The sequence below is a fragment of the Gnatocerus cornutus genome, unplaced genomic scaffold (assembly GCF_029298725.1).
Source record: "Gnatocerus cornutus isolate USDA-ARS CGAHR unplaced genomic scaffold, icGnaCorn1.1 ctg00000021.1, whole genome shotgun sequence".
In the NCBI taxonomy this organism is placed as follows: domain Eukaryota; kingdom Metazoa; phylum Arthropoda; class Insecta; order Coleoptera; family Tenebrionidae; genus Gnatocerus; species Gnatocerus cornutus.
Window position 1 is genome coordinate 7,479,821 of NW_028275373.1, and position 18,639 is coordinate 7,498,459.

The following is an 18,639-nucleotide window of genomic DNA, read 5'->3' on the forward strand; positions in this document are numbered from 1 at the left end:
TTTACCAAGATTCAACGGCTGAATTGCAAGAAAACAGCAGAATTCTGCACGAAATCATCAAAATTCTTACAGAAAATCGCATATTTCGATGCAAAACGACGATTTCTCGCCGATTTTCGTTGTTTTCTGGCTTGAATTCGCAAAGAAGAGCACGAAATTTACAAAATCATGACTTTTTACCAAGATTAAACGGCTGAATTGCAAGAAAACAGCATATTTCGATGCAAAACAACGATTTCTCGCCGATTTTCGTGTTTTCTGGCTTGAATTCGCAAAGAAGAGCACGAAATCTACAAAATCATGACTTTTTACCTAGATTCAACGGCTGAATTGCAAGAAAACAGCAGAATTCCGCACGAAATCATCAAAATTCTTAGAGAAAACTGCATATTTCGATGCAAAACGACGATTTCTTGCCAATTTTCGTTGTTTTCTGGCTTGAATTCGCAAAGAAGAGTACGAAATCTACAAAATCATGACTTTTTACCAAGATTCAACGGCTGAATTGCAAGAAAACAGCAGAATTCTGCACGAAATCATCAAAATTCTTACAGAAAACTGCATATTTCGATGCAAAACGACGATTTCTCGCCGATTTTCGTTGTTTTCTGGCTTGAATTCGCAAAGAAGAGCACGAAATCTACAAAATCATGACTTTCTACCAAGATTCAACGGCTGAATCGCAAGAAAACAGCAGAATTCTGCACGAAATCATCAAAATTCTTACAGAAAACCGCATTTTTAGATGCAAAACGTCGATTTCTCGCCGATTTTCGTTGTTTTCTGGCTTGAATTCGCAAAGAAGTGCACGAAATCTACAAAATCATGACTTTTAACCAAGATTCAACGGCTGAATTGCAAGAAAACAGCAGAATTCTGCACGAAATCATCAAAATTCTTACAGAAAACCGCATATTTCGATGCAAAACAACGATTTCTCGCCGATTTTCGTTGTTTTCTGGCTTGAATTCGCAAAGAAGAGCACAAAATCTACAAAATCATGACTTTTTACCAAGATTCAACGGCTGAATTGCAAGAAAACAGCAGAATTCTGCACGAAATCATCAAAATTCTTACAGAAAACCGCATATTTCGATGCAAAACGACGATTTCTCGCCGGTTTTCGTTGTTTTCTGGCTTGAATTCGCAAAGAAGAGCACGAAATCTACAAAATCATGACTTTTTACCAAGATTCAACGGCTGAATTGCAAGAAAACAGCATATTTCGATGCAAAACAACGATTTCTCGCCGATTTTCGTGTTTTCTGGCTTGAATTCGCAAAGAAGAGCACGAAATCTACAAAATCATGACTTTTTACCAAGATTCAACGGCTGAATTGCAAGAAAACAGCAGAATTCTGCACGAAATCATCAAAATTCTTACAGAAAACCGCATTTTTAGATGCAAAACGTCGATTTCTCGCCGATTTTCGTTGTTTTCTGGCTTGAATTCGCAAAGAAGTGCACGAAATCTACAAAATCATCACTTTTTACCAAGATTCTACGGCTGAATTGCAAGAAAACAGCAGAATTCTGCACGAAATCATCAAAATTCTTACAGAAAACCGCATATTTCGATGCAAAACGACGATTTCTCGCCGATTTTCGTTGTTTTCTGGCTTGAATTCGCAAAGAAGAGCACGAAATCTACAAAATCATGACTTTTTACCAAGATTCAACGGCTGAATTGCAAGAAAACAGCAGAATTCTGCACGAAATCATCAAAATTCTTACAGAAAACCGCATATTTCGATGCAAAACAACGATTTCTCGCCGATTTTCGTTGTTTTCTGGCTTGAATTCGCAAAGAAGAGCACGAAATCTACAAAATCATCACTTTTTACCAAGATTCTACGGCTGAATTGCAAGAAAACAGCAGAATTCTGCACGAAATCATCAAAATTCTTACAGAAAACCGCATATTTCGATGCAAAACGACGATTTCTCGCCGATTTTCGTTGTTTTCTGGCTTGAATTCGCAAAGAAGAGCACGAAATCTACAAAATCATGACTTTTTACCAAGATTCAACGGCTGAATTGCAAGAAAACAGCAGAATTCTGCACGAAATCATCAAAATTCTTAGAGAAAACTGCATATTTCCATGCAAAACAACGATTTCTCGCCGATTTTCGTTGTTTTCTATCTTGAATTCGCCAAGAAGAGCACGAAATCTACAAAATCATGACTTTTTACCAAGATTCAACAGCCGAATTGCAAGAAAACAGCAGAATTCTGCACGAAATCGTCAAAATTCTTAGAGAAAACCGCATATTTCGATGCAAAACGACGATTTCTCGCCGATTTTCGTTGTTTTCTGGCTTGAATTCGCAAAGAAGAGCACGAAATCTACAAAATCATGACTTTTTACCAAGATTCAACGGCTGAATTGCAAGAAAACAGCAGAATTCTGCACGAAATCATCAAAATTCTTACAGAAAACCGCATATTTCGATGCAAAACGACGATTTCTCGCCGATTTTCGTTGTTTTCTGGCATGAATTTGCAAAGAAGAGCACGAAATCTACAAAATCATCACTTTTTACCAAGATTCAACGGCTGAATTGCAAGAAAACAGCAGAATTCTGCACGAAATCATCAAAATTCTTAGAGAAAACCGCATATTTCGATGCAAATCGACGATTTCTCGCTGATTTTCGTTGTTTTCTATCTTGAATTCGCAAAGAAGAGTACGAAATCTACAAAATCATGACTTTTTACCAAGATTCAACGGCTGAATTGCAAGAAAACAGCAGAATTCTGCACGAAATCGTCAAAATTCTTAGAGAAAACCGCATATTTCGATGCAAAACGACGATTTCTCGCCGATTTTCGTTGTTTTCTGGCTTGAATTCGCAAAGAAGAGCACGAAATCTACAAAATCATCACTTTTTACCAAGATTCAACGGCTGAATTGCAAGAAAACAGCAGAATTCTGCACGAAATCATCAAAATTCTTACAGAAAATCGCATATTTCGATGAAAAACGACGATTTCTCGCCGATTTTCGTTGTTTTCTGGCTTGAATTCGCAAAGAAGAGCACGAAATCTACAAAATCATGACTTTTTACCAAGATTCAACGGCTGAATTGCAAGAAAACAGCATATTTCGATGCAAAACAACGATTTCTCGCCGATTTTCGTGTTTTCTGGCTTGAATTCGCAAAGAAGAGCACGAAATCTACAAAATCATGACTTTTTACCTAGATTCAACGGCTGAATTGCAAGAAAACAGCAGAATTCTGCACGAAATCGTCAAAATTCTTAGAGAAAACCGCATATTTCGATGCAAAACGACGATTTCTCGCCGATTTTCGTTGTTTTCTGGCTTGAATTCGCAAAGAAGAGCACGAAATCTACAAAATCATCACTTTTTACCAAGATTCAACGGCTGAATTGCAAGAAAACAGCAGAATTCTGCACGAAATCATCAAAATTCTTACAGAAAATCGCATATTTCGATGCAAAACGACGATTTCTCGCCGATTTTCGTTGTTTTCTGGCTTGAATTCGCAAAGAAGAGCACGAAATCTACAAAATCATGACTTTTTACCAAGATTCAACGGCTGAATTGCAAGAAAACAGCATATTTCGATGCAAAACAACGATTTCTCGCCGATTTTCGTGTTTTCTGGCTTGAATTCGCAAAGAAGAGCACGAAATCTACAAAATCATGACTTTTTACCTAGATTCAACGGCTGAATTGCTAGAAAACAGCAGAATTCTGCACGAAATCATCAAAATTCTTAGAGAAAACTGCATATTTCGTTGCAAAACAACGATTTATCGCCGATTTTCGTTGTTTTCTATCTTGAATTCGCCAAGAAGAGCACGAAATCTACAAAATCATGACTTTTTACCTAGATTCAACGGCTGAATTGCAAGAAAACAGCAGAATTCTGCACGAAATCGTAAAAATTCTTAGAGAAAAGCGCATATTTCGATGCAAAACGACAATTTCTCGCCGATTTTCGTTGTTTTCTGGCTTGAATTCGCAAAGAAGAGCACGAAATCTACAAAATCATCACTTTTTACCAAGATTCAACGGCTGAATTGCAAGAAAACAGCAGAATTCTGCCCGAAATCATCAAAATTCTTAGAGAAAACCGTATATTTCGATGCAAAACAACGATTTCTCGCCGATTTTCGTTGTTTTCTGGCTTGAATTCGCAAAGAAGAGCACGAAATCTACAAAATCATGACTTTTTACCTAGATTCAACGGCTGAATTGCAAGAAAACAGCAGAATTCTGCACGAAATCGTCAAAATTCTTAGAGGAAACCGCATATTTCGATGCAAAACGACGATTTCTCGCCGATTTTCGTTGTTTTCTGGCTTGAATTCGCAAAGAAGAGCACGAAATCTACAAAATCATCACTTTTTACCAAGATTCAACGGCTGAATTGCAAGAAAACAGCAGAATTCTGCACGAAATCATCAAAATTCTTACAGAAAATCGCATATTTCGATGCAAAACGACGATTTCTCGCCGATTTTCGTTGTTTTCTGGCTTGAATTCGCAAAGAAGAGCACGAAATCTACAAAATCATGACTTTTTACCAAGATTCAACGGCTGAATTGCAAGAAAACAGCATATTTCGATGCAAAACAACGATTTCTCGCCGATTTTCGTGTTTTCTGGCTTGAATTCGCAAAGAAGAGCACGAAATCTACAAAATCATGACTTTTTACCTAGATTCAACGGCTGAATTGCTAGAAAACAGCAGAATTCTGCACGAAATCATCAAAATTCTTAGAGAAAACTGCATATTTCGTTGCAAAACAACGATTTATCGCCGATTTTCGTTGTTTTCTATCTTGAATTCGCCAAGAAGAGCACGAAATCTACAAAATCATGACTTTTTACCTAGATTCAACGGCTGAATTGCAAGAAAACAGCAGAATTCTGCACGAAATCGTAAAAATTCTTAGAGAAAAGCGCATATTTCGATGCAAAACGACAATTTCTCGCCGATTTTCGTTGTTTTCTGGCTTGAATTCGCAAAGAAGAGCACGAAATCTACAAAATCATCACTTTTTACCAAGATTCAACGGCTGAATTGCAAGAAAACAGCAGAATTCTGCCCGAAATCATCAAAATTCTTAGAGAAAACCGTATATTTCGATGCAAAACGACGATTTCTCGCCGATTTTCGTTGTTTTCTGGCTTGAATTCGCAAAGAAGAGCACGAAATCTACAAAATCATGACTTTTTACCAAGATTCAACAGCTGAATTGCTAGAAAACAGCAGAATTCTGCACGAAATCATCAAAATTCTTACAGAAAACCGCATATTTCGATGCAAAACGACGATTTCTCGCCGATTTTCGTTGTTTTCTGGCATGAATTCGCAAAGAAGAGCACGAAATCTACAAAATCATGACTTTTTACCAAGATTCAACGGCTGAATTGCAAGAAAACAGCAGAATTCTGCACGAAATCATTAAAATTCTTAGAGAAAACTGCATATTTTGATGCAAAACAACGATTTCTCGCCGATTTTCGTTGTTTTCTATCTTGAATTCGCCAAGAAGAGCACGAAATCTACAAAATCATGACTTTTTACCTAGATTCAACGGCTGAATTGCAAGAAAACAGCAGAATTCTGCACGAAATCATCAAAATTCTTACAGAAAACCGCATATTTCGATGCAAAACGACGATTTCTCGCCGATTTTCGTTGTTTTCTGGCTTGAATTCGCAAAGAAGAGCACGAAATCTACGAAATCATCACTTTTACCAAGATTCAACGGCTGAATTGCAAGAAAACAGCAGAATTCTGCACGAAATCATCAAAATTCTTAGAGAAAACCGCATATTTCGATGGAAAACGACGATTTCTCGCTGATTTTCGTTGTTTTCTATCTTGAATTCGCAAAGAAGAGCACGGAATCTACAAAATCATGACTTTTTACCAAGATTCAACGGCTGAATTGCAAGAAAACAGCAGAATTCTGCACGAAATCATCAAAATTCTTACAGAAAACCGCATATTTCGATGCAAAACGACGATTTCTCGCCGATTTTCGTTGTTTTCTGGCTTGAATTCGCAAAGAAGAGCACGAAATCTACAAAATCATGACTTTTTACCAAGATTCAACGGCTGAATTGCAAGAAAACCGCAGAATTCTGCACGAAATCATCAAAATTCTTACAGAAAACCGCATTTTTCGATGCAAAACGACGATTTCTCGCCGATTTTCGTTGTTTTCTGGCTTGAATTCGCAAAAAGAGCACGAAATCTACAAAATCATGACTTTTTACCAAGATTCAACGGCTGAATTGCAAGAAAACAGCATATTTCGATGCAAAACAACGATTTCTCGCCGATTTTCGTGTTTTCTGGCTTGAATTCGCAAAGAAGAGCACGAAATCTACAAAATCATGACTTTTTACCTAGATTCAACGGCTGAATTGCAAGAAAACAGCAGAATTCTGCACGAAATCATCAAAATTCTTAGAGAAAACTGCATATTTCGATGCAAAACAACGATTTATCGCCGATTTTCGTTGTTTTCTATCTTGAATTCGCCAAGAAGAGCGCGAAATCTACAAAATCATCACTTTTTACCAAGATTCTACGGCTGAATTGCAAGAAAACAGCAGAATTCTGCACGAAATCGTCAAAATTCTTAGAGAAAACCGCATATTTCGATGCAAAACGACGATTTCTCGCCGATTTTCGTTGATTTCTGGCTTGAATTCGCAAAGAAGAGCACGAAATCTACAAAATCATCACTTTTTACCAAGATTCAACGGCTGAATTGCAAGAAAACAGCAGAATTCTGCACGAAATCATCAAAATTCTTAGAGAAAACCGCATATTTCGATGCAAAACGACGATTTCTCGCCGATTTTCGTTGTTTTCTGGCTTGAATTCGCAAAGAAGAGCACGAAATCTACAAAATCATGACTTTTTACCAAGATTCAACGGCTGAATTGCAAGAAAACAGCAGAATTCTGCACGAAATCATCAAAATTCTTACAGAAAACCGCATATTTCGATGCAAAACGACGATTTCTCGCCGATTTTCGTTGTTTTCTGGCATGAATTCGCAAAGAAGAGCACGAAATCTACAAAATCATGACTTTTTACCTAGATTCAACGGCTGAATTGCAAGAAAACAGCAGAATTCTGCACGAAATCGTCAAAATTCTTAGAGAAAACCGCATATTTCGATGCAAAACGACGATTTCTCGCCGATTTTCGTTGTTTTCTGGCTTGAATTCGCAAAGAAGAGCACGAAATCTACAAAATCATGACTTTTTACCAAGATTCAACGGCTGAATTGCAAGAAAACAGCAGAATTCTGCCCGAAATCATCAAAATTCTTAGAGAAAACCGTATATTTTGATGCAAAACAACGATTTCTTGCCGATTTTCGTTGTTTTCTGGCTTGAATTCGCAAAAAAGAGCACGAAATCTACAAAATCATCACTTTTTACCAAGATTCTACGGCTGAATTGCAAGAAAACAGCAGAATTCTGCACGAAATCGTCAAAATTCTTAGAGAAAACCGCATATTTCGATGCAAAACGACGATTTCTCGCCGATTTTCGTTGTTTTCTGGCTTGAATTCGCAAAGAAGAGCACGAAATCTACAAAATCATCACTTTTTACCAAGATTCAACGGCTGAATTGCAAGAAAACAGCAGAATTCTGCACGAAATCATCAAAATTCTTACAGAAAATCGCATATTTCGATGAAAAACGACGATTTCTCGCCGATTTTCGTTGTTTTCTGGCTTGAATTCGCAAAGAAGAGCACGAAATCTACAAAATCATGACTTTTTACCAAGATTCAACGGCTGAATTGCAAGAAAACAGCATATTTCGATGCAAAACAACGATTTCTCGCCGATTTTCGTGTTTTCTGGCTTGAATTCGCAAAGAAGAGCACGAAATCTACAAAATCATGACTTTTTACCTAGATTCAACGGCTGAATTGCAAGAAAACAGCAGAATTCTGCACGAAATCGTCAAAATTCTTAGAGAAAACCGCATATTTCGATGCAAAACGACGATTTCTCGCCGATTTTCGTTGTTTTCTGGCTTGAATTCGCAAAGAAGAGCACGAAATCTACAAAATCATCACTTTTTACCAAGATTCAACGGCTGAATTGCAAGAAAACAGCAGAATTCTGCACGAAATCATCAAAATTCTTACAGAAAATCGCATATTTCGATGCAAAACGACGATTTCTCGCCGATTTTCGTTGTTTTCTGGCTTGAATTCGCAAAGAAGAGCACGAAATCTACAAAATCATGACTTTTTACCAAGATTCAACGGCTGAATTGCAAGAAAACAGCATATTTCGATGCAAAACAACGATTTCTCGCCGATTTTCGTGTTTTCTGGCTTGAATTCGCAAAGAAGAGCACGAAATCTACAAAATCATGACTTTTTACCTAGATTCAACGGCTGAATTGCTAGAAAACAGCAGAATTCTGCACGAAATCATCAAAATTCTTAGAGAAAACTGCATATTTCGTTGCAAAACAACGATTTATCGCCGATTTTCGTTGTTTTCTATCTTGAATTCGCCAAGAAGAGCACGAAATCTACAAAATCATGACTTTTTACCTAGATTCAACGGCTGAATTGCAAGAAAACAGCAAAATTCTGCACGAAATCGTAAAAATTCTTAGAGAAAAGCGCATATTTCGATGCAAAACGACAATTTCTCGCCGATTTTCGTTGTTTTCTGGCTTGAATTCGCAAAGAAGAGCACGAAATCTACAAAATCATCACTTTTTACCAAGATTCAACGGCTGAATTGCAAGAAAACAGCAGAATTCTGCCCGAAATCATCAAAATTCTTAGAGAAAACCGTATATTTCGATGCAAAACAACGATTTCTCGCCGATTTTCGTTGTTTTCTGGCTTGAATTCGCAAAGAAGAGCACGAAATCTACAAAATCATCACTTTTTACCAAGATTCTACGGCTGAATTGCAAGAAAACAGCAGAATTCTGCACGAAATCGTCAAAATTCTTAGAGAAAACCGCATATTTCGATGCAAAACGACGATTTCTCGCCGATTTTCGTTGTTTTCTGGCTTGAATTCGCAAAGAAGAGCACGAAGTCTACAAAATCATCACTTTTTACCAAGATTCAACGGCTGAATTGCAAGAAAACAGCAGAATTCTGCACGAAATCATCAAAATTCTTAGAGAAAACCGCATATTTCGATGCAAAACGACGATTTCTCGCCGATTTTCGTTGTTTTCTGGCTTGAATTCGCAAAGAAGAGCACGAAATCTACAAAATCATGACTTTTTACCAAGATTCAACAGCTGAATTGCTAGAAAACAGCAGAATTCTGCAGGAAATCATCAAAATTCTTACAGAAAACCGCATATTTCGATGCAAAACGACGATTTCTCGCCGATTTTCGTTGTTTTCTGGCATGAATTCGCAAAGAAGAGCACGAAATCTACAAAATCATGACTTTTTACCAAGATTCAACGGCTGAATTGCAAGAAAACAGCAGAATTCTGCACGAAATCATTAAAATTCTTAGAGAAAACTGCATATTTTGATGCAAAACAACGATTTCTCGCCGATTTTCGTTGTTTTCTATCTTGAATTCGCCAAGAAGAGCACGAAATCTACAAAATCATGACTTTTTACCTAGATTCAACGGCTGAATTGCAAGAAAACAGCAGAATTCTGCACGAAATCATCAAAATTCTTACAGAAAACCGCATATTTCGATGCAAAACGACGATTTCTCGCCGATTTTCGTTGTTTTCTGGCTTGAATTCGCAAAGAAGAGCACGAAATCTACGAAATCATCACTTTTACCAAGATTCAACGGCTGAATTGCAAGAAAACAGCAGAATTCTGCACGAAATCATCAAAATTCTTAGAGAAAACCGCATATTTCGATGGAAAACGACGATTTCTCGCTGATTTTCGTTGTTTTCTATCTTGAATTCGCAAAGAAGAGCACGGAATCTACAAAATCATGACTTTTTACCAAGATTCAACGGCTGAATTGCAAGAAAACAGCAGAATTCTGCACGAAATCATCAAAATTCTTACAGAAAACCGCATATTTCGATGCAAAACGACGATTTCTCGCCGATTTTCGTTGTTTTCTGGCTTGAATTCGCAAAGAAGAGCACGAAATCTACAAAATCATGACTTTTTACCAAGATTCAACGGCTGAATTGCAAGAAAACCGCAGAATTCTGCACGAAATCATCAAAATTCTTACAGAAAACCGCATTTTTCGATGCAAAACGACGATTTCTCGCCGATTTTCGTTGTTTTCTGGCTTGAATTCGCAAAAAGAGCACGAAATCTACAAAATCATGACTTTTTACCAAGATTCAACGGCTGAATTGCAAGAAAACAGCATATTTCGATGCAAAACAACGATTTCTCGCCGATTTTCGTGTTTTCTGGCTTGAATTCGCAAAGAAGAGCACGAAATCTACAAAATCATGACTTTTTACCTAGATTCAACGGCTGAATTGCAAGAAAACAGCAGAATTCCGCACGAAATCATCAAAATTCTTAGAGAAAACTGCATATTTCGATGCAAAACAACGATTTATCGCCGATTTTCGTTGTTTTCTATCTTGAATTCGCCAAGAAGAGCGCGAAATCTACAAAATCATCACTTTTTACCAAGATTCTACGGCTGAATTGCAAGAAAACAGCAGAATTCTGCACGAAATCGTCAAAATTCTTAGAGAAAACCGCATATTTCGATGCAAAACGACGATTTCTCGCCGATTTTCGTTGATTTCTGGCTTGAATTCGCAAAGAAGAGCACGAAATCTACAAAATCATCACTTTTTACCAAGATTCAACGGCTGAATTGCAAGAAAACAGCAGAATTCTGCACGAAATCATCAAAATTCTTAGAGAAAACCGCATATTTCGATGCAAAACGACGATTTCTCGCCGATTTTCGTTGTTTTCTGGCTTGAATTCGCAAAGAAGAGCACGAAATCTACAAAATCATGAATTTTTACCAAGATTCAACGGCTGAATTGCAAGAAAACAGCAGAATTCTGCACGAAATCATCAAAATTCTTACAGAAAACCGCATATTTCGATGCAAAACGACGATTTCTCGCCGATTTTCGTTGTTTTCTGGCATGAATTCGCAAAGAAGAGCACGAAATCTACAAAATCATGACTTTTTACCTAGATTCAACGGCTGAATTGCAAGAAAACAGCAGAATTCTGCACGAAATCGTCAAAATTCTTAGAGAAAACCGCATATTTCGATGCAAAACGACGATTTCTCGCCGATTTTCGTTGTTTTCTGGCTTGAATTCGCAAAGAAGAGCACGAAATCTACAAAATCATGACTTTTTACCAAGATTCAACGGCTGAATTGCAAGAAAACAGCAGAATTCTGCCCGAAATCATCAAAATTCTTAGAGAAAACCGTATATTTTGATGCAAAACAACGATTTCTTGCCGATTTTCGTTGTTTTCTGGCTTGAATTCGCAAAAAAGAGCACGAAATCTACAAAATCATCACTTTTTACCAAGATTCTACGGCTGAATTGCAAGAAAACAGCAGAATTCTGCACGAAATCGTCAAAATTCTTAGAGAAAACCGCATATTTCGATGCAAAACGACGATTTCTCGCCGATTTTCGTTGATTTCTGGCTTGAATTCGCAAAGAAGAGCACGAAATCTACAAAATCATCACTTTTTACCAAGATTCAACGGCTGAATTGCAAGAAAACAGCAGAATTCTGCACGAAATCATCAAAATTCTTAGAGAAAACCGCATATTTCGATGCAAAACGACGATTTCTCGCCGATTTTCGTTGTTTTCTGGCTTGAATTCGCAAAGAAGAGCACGAAATCTACAAAATCATGACTTTTTACCAAGATTCAACGGCTGAATTGCAAGAAAACAGCAGAATTCTGCACGAAATCATCAAAATTCTTACAGAAAACCGCATATTTCGATGCAAAACGACGATTTCTCGCCGATTTTCGTTGTTTTCTGGCATGAATTCGCAAAGAAGAGCACGAAATCTACAAAATCATGACTTTTTACCAAGATTCAACGGCTGAATTGCAAGAAAACAGCGGAATTCTGCACGAAATCGTCAAAATTTTTAGAGAAAACCGCATATTTCGATGCAAAACGACGATGTCTCGCCGATTTTCGTTGTTTTCTGGCTTGAATTCGCAAAGAAGAGCACGAAATCTACAAAATCATGACTTTTTACCAAGATTCAACGGCTGAATTGCAAGAAAACAGCAGAATTCTGCCCGAAATCATCAAAATTCTTAGAGAAAACCGTATATTTCGATGCAAAACAACGATTTCTCGCCGATTTTCGTTGTTTTCTGGCTTGAATTCGCAAAGAAGAGCACGAAATCTACAAAATCATCACTTTTTACCAAGATTCTACGGCTGAATTGCAAGAAAACAGCAGAATTCTGCACGAAATCGTCAAAATTCTTAGAGAAAACCGCATCATTCGATGCAAAACGACGATTTCTCGCCGATTTTCGTTGATTTCTGGCTTGAATTCGCAAAGAAGAGCACGAAATCTACAAAATCATCACTTTTTACCAAGATTCAACGGCTGAATTGCAAGAAAACAGCAGAATTCTGCACGAAATCATCAAAATTCTTAGAGAAAACCGCATATTTCGATGCAAAACGACGATTTCTCGCCGATTTTCGTTGTTTTCTGGCTTGAATTCGCAAAGAAGAGCACGAAATCTACAAAATCATGACTTTTTACCAAGATTCAACGGCTGAATTGCAAGAAAACAGCAGAATTCTGCACGAAATCATCAAAATTCTTACAGAAAACCGCATATTTCGATGCAAAACGACGATTTCTCGCCGATTTTCGTTGTTTTCTGGCATGAATTCGCAAAGAAGAGCACGAAATCTACAAAATCATGACTTTTTACCAAGATTCAACGGCTGAATTGCAAGAAAACAGCGGAATTCTGCACGAAATCGTCAAAATTTTTAGAGAAAACCGCATATTTCGATGCAAAACGACGATGTCTCGCCGATTTTCGTTGTTTTCTGGCTTGAATTCGCAAAGAAGAGCACGAAATCTACAAAATCATGACTTTTTACCAAGATTCAACGGCTGAATTGCAAGAAAACAGCAGAATTCTGCACGAAATCATCAAAATTCTTACAGAAAACCGCATATTTCGATGCAAAACGACGATTTCTCGCCGATTTTCGTTGTTTTCTGGCTTGAATTCGCACAGAAGAGCACGAAATCTACAAAATCATGACTTTTTACCAAGATTCAACGGCTGAATCGCAAGAAAACAGCAGAATTCTGCACGAAATCATCAAAATTCTTACAGAATACCGCATTTTTCGATGCAAAACGTCGATTTCTCGCCGATTTTCGTTGTTTTCTGGCTTGAATTCGCAAAGAAGAGCACGAAATCTACAAAATCATCACTTTTTACCAAGATTCTACGGCTGAATTGCAAGAAAACAGCAGAATTCTGCACGAAATCATCAAAATTCTTACAGAAAACCGCATATTTCGATGCAAAACGACGATTTCTCGCCGATTTTCGTTGTTTTCTGGCTTGAATTCGCAAAGAAGAGCACGAAATCTACAAAATCATGACTTTTTACCAAGATTCAACGGCTGAATTGCAAGAAAACAGCAGAATTCTGCACAAAATCATCAAAATTCTTAGAGAAAACCGCATATTTCGATGCAAAACGACGATTTCTCGCCGATTTTCGTGGTTTTCTGGCTTGAGTTCGCAAAGAAGAGCACGAAATCTACAAAATCATGACTTTTTACCAAGATTCAACGGCTGAATTGCAAGAAAACAGCAGAATTCTGCACGAAATCATCAAAATTCTTACAGAAAACCGCATATTTCGATGCAAAACGACGATTTCTCGCCGATTTTCGTTGTTTTCTGGCATGAATTTGCAAAGAAGAGCACGAAATCTACAAAATCATGACTTTTTACCAAGATTCAACAGCTGAATTGCAAGAAAACAGCAGAATTCTGCACGAAATCATCAAAATTCTTAGAGAAAACCGCATATTTCGATGCAAAACGACGATTTCTCGCTGATTTTCGTTGTTTTCTATCTTGAATTCGCAAAGAAGAGCACGAAATCTACAAAATCATGACTTTTTACCAAGATTCAACGGCTGAATTGCAAGTAAACAGCAGAATTCTGCACGAAATCATCAAAATTCTTAGAGAAAACCGCATATTTCGATGCAAAACGACGATTTCTCGCCGATTTTCGTGGTTTTCTGGCTTGAGTTCGCAAAGAAGAGGACGAAATCTACAAAATCATGACTTTTTACCAAGATTCAACGGCTGAATTGCAAGTAAACAGCAGAATTCTGCACGAAATCGTCAAAATTCTTAGAGAAAACCGCATATTTCGATGCAAAACGACGATTTCTCGCCGATTTTCGTTGTTTTCTGGCTTTAATTCGCAAAGAAGAGCACGAAATCTACAAAATCATCACTTTTTACCAAGATTCAACGGCTGAATTGCAAGAAAACAGCAGAATTCTGCACAAAATCATCAAAATTCTTAGAGAAAACCGCATATTTCGATGCAAAACGACGATTTCTCGCCGATTTTCGTTGTTTTCTGGCTTGAATTCGCAAAGAAGAGCACGAAATCTACAAAATCATCACTTTTTACCATGATTCAACGGCTGAATTGCAAGAAAACAGCAGAATTCTGCACGAAATCATCAAAATTCTTAGAGAAAACCGCATATTTCGATGCAAAACGACGATTTCTCGCTGATTTTCGTTGTTTTCTATCTTGAATTCGCAAAGAAGAGCACGGAATCTACAAAATCATGACTTTTTACCAAGATTCAACGGCTGAATTGCAAGAAAACAGCAGAATTCTGCACGAAATCATCAAAATTCTTAGAGAAAACCGCATATTTCGATGCAAAACGACGTTTTCTCGCTGATTTTCGTGGTTTTCTATCTTGAATTCGCAAAGAAGAGCACGAAATCTACAAAATCATGACTTTTTACCAAGATTCAACGGCTGAATTGCAAGAAAACAGCAGAATTCTGCACAAAATCATCAAAATTCTTAGAGAAAACTGCATATTTCGATGCAAAACAACGATTTCTCGCCGATTTTCGTTGTTTTCTATCTTGAATTCGCCAAGAAGAGCACGAAATCTACAAAATCATGACTTTTTACCTAGATTCAACGGCTGAATTGCAAGAAAACAGCAGAATTCTGCACGAAATCATCAAAATTCTTACAGAAAACCGCATATTTCGATGCAAAACAACGATTTCTCGCCGATTTTCGTTGTTTTCTGGCTTGAATTCGCAAAGAAGAGCACGAAATCTACAAAATCATGACTTTTTACCTAGATTCAACGGCTGAATTGCAAGAAAACCGCAGAATTCTGCACGAAATTATCAAAATTCTTACAGAAAACCGCATATTTCGATGCAAAACAACCATTTCTCGCTGATTTTCGTTGTTTTCTGGCTTGAATTCGCAAAGAAGAGCACGAAATCTACAAAATCATCACTTTTTACCAAGATTCTACGGCTGAATTGCAAGAAAACAGGAATTCTGCACGAAATCATCAAAATTCTTACAGAAAACCGCATATTTCGATGCAAAACAACGATTTCTCGCCGATTTTCGTTGTTTTCTGGCTTGAATTCGCAAAGAAGAGCACGAAATCTACAAAATCATGACTTTTTACCAAGATTCAACGGCTGAATTGCAAGAAAACAGCAGAATTCTGCACGAAATCATCAAAATTCTTTGAGAAAACCGCATATTTCGATGCAAAACGACGATTTCTCGCCGATTTTCGTTGTTTTCTGGCTTGAATTCGCAAAGAAGAGCACGAAATCTACAAAATCATCACTTTTTACCAAGATTCAACGGCTGAATTGCAAGAAAACAGGAGAATTCTGCACGAAATCATCAAAATTCTTAGAGAAAACCGCATATTTCGATGCAAAACGACGATTTCTCGCTGATTTTCGTTGTTTTCTATCTTGAATTCGCAAAGAAGAGCACGGAGTCTACAAAATCATGACTTTTTACCAAGATTCAACGGCTGAATTGCAAGAAAACAGCAGAATTCTGCACGAAATCATCAAAATTCTTACAGAAAACCGCATATTTCGATGCAAAACGACGATTTCTCGCCGATTTTCGTTGTTTTCTGGCTTGAATTCGCAAAGAAGAGCACGAAATCTACAAAATCATGACTTTTTACAAAGATTCAACGGCTGAATTGCAAGAAAACAGCAGAACTCTGCACGAAATCATCAAAATTCTTAGAGAAAACTGCATATTTCGATGCAAAACAACGATTTCTCGCCGATTTTCGTTGTTTTATATCTTGAATTCGCCAAGAAGAGCACGAAATCTACAAAATCATGACTTTTTACCTAGATTCAACAGCTGAATTGCAAGAAAACAGCAGAATTCTGCACGAAATCCTCAAAATTCTTAGAGAAAACCGCATATTTCGATGCAAAACGACGATTTCTCGCCGATTTTCGTTGTTTTCTGGCTTGAATTCGCAAAGAAGAGCACGAAATCTACAAAATCATCACTTTTTACCAAGATTCAACGGCTGAATTGCAAGAAAACAGCAGAATTCTGCACGAAATCATCAAAATTCTTAGAGAAAACCGCATATTTCGATGCAAAACGACGATTTCTCGCTGATTTTCGTTGTTTTCTATCTTGAATTCGCAAAGAAGAGCACGGAGTCTACAAAATCATGACTTTTTACCAAGATTCAACGGCTGAATTGCAAGAAAACAGCATAATTCTGCACGAAATCATCAAAATTCTTACAGAAAACCGCATATTTCGATGCAAAACGACGATTTCTCGCCGATTTTCGTTGTTTTCTGGCTTGAATTCGCAAAGAAGAGCACGAAATCTACAAAATCATGACTTTTTACAAAGATTCAACGGCTGAATTGCAAGAAAACAGCAGAACTCTGCACGAAATCATCAAAATTCTTAGAGAAAACTGCATATTTCGATGCAAAACAACGATTTCTCGCCGATTTTCGTTGTTTTCTATCTTGAATTCGCCAAGAAGAGCACGAAATCTACAAAAACATGACTTTTTACCTAGATTCAACAGCTGAATTGCAAGAAAACAGCAGAATTCTGCACGAAATCGTCAAAATTCTTAGAGAAAACCGCATATTTCGATGCAAAACGACGATTTCTCGCCGATTTTCGTTGTTTTCTGGCTTGAATTCGCAAAGAAGAGCACGAAATCTACAAAATTATCACTTTTTACCAAGATTCAACGGCTGAATTGCAAGAAAACAGCAGAATTCTGCACGAAATCATCAAAATTCTTAGAGAAAACCGCATATTTCGATGCAAAACGACGATTTCTCGCCGATTTTCGTTGTTTTCTGGCTTGAATTCGCAAAGAAGAGCACGAAATCTACAAAATCATGACTTTTTACCAAGATTCAACGGCTGAATTGCAAGAAAACAGCAGAATTCTGCACGAAATCATCAAAATTCTTTCAGAAAACCGCATATTTCGATGCAAAACGACGATTTCTCGCCGATTTTCGTTGTTTTCTGGCTTGAATTCGCAAAGAAAAGCACGAAATCTACAAAATCATGACTTTTTACCAAGATTCAACGGCTGAATTGCAAGAAAACAGCAGAATTCTGCACGAAATCATCAAAATTCTTAGAGAAAACCGCATATTTCGATGCAAAACGACGATTTCTCGCTGATTTTCGTTGTTTTCTATCTTGAATTCCCAAAGGAGAGCACGAAATCTACAAAATCATGACTTTTTACCAAGATTCAACGGCTGAATTGCAAGAAAACAGCAGAATTCTGCACGAAATCATCAAAATTATTAGAGAAAACCGCATATTTCAATGCCAAACGACGATTTCTTGCCGATTTTCGTTGTTTTCTGGCTTGAATTCGCAAAGAAGAGCACGAAATCTACAAAATCATCACTTTTTACCAAGATTCAACGGCTGAATTGCAAGAAAACAGCAGAATTCTGCACGAAATCATCAAAATTCTTAGAGAAAACCGCATATTTCGATGCAAAACGACGATTTCTCGCTGATTTTCGTTGTTTTCTATCTTGAATTCGCAAAGAAGAGCACGGAATCTACAAAATCATAACTTTTTACCAAGATTCAACGGCTGAATTGCAAGAAAACAGCAGAATTCTGCACGAAATCATCAAAATTCTTACAGAAAACCGCATATTTCGATGCAAAACGACGATTTCTCGCCGATTTTTGTTGTTTTCTGGCTTGAATTCGCAAAGAAGAGCACGAAATCTACAAAATCATGACTTTTTACCAAGATTCAACGGCTGAATTGCAAGAAAACAGCAGAACTCGGCACGAAATCATCAAAATTCTTAGAGAAAACTGCATATTTCGATGCAAAACAACGATTTCTCGCCGATTTTCGTTGTTTTCTATCTTGAATTCGCCAAGAAGAGCACGAAATCTACAAAATCATGACTTTTAACCTAGATTCAACAGCTGAATTGCAAGAAAACAGCAGAATTCTGCACGAAATCGTCAAAATTCTTAGAGAAAACCGCATATTTCGATGCAAAACGACGATTTCTCGCCGATTTTCGTTGTTTTCTGGCT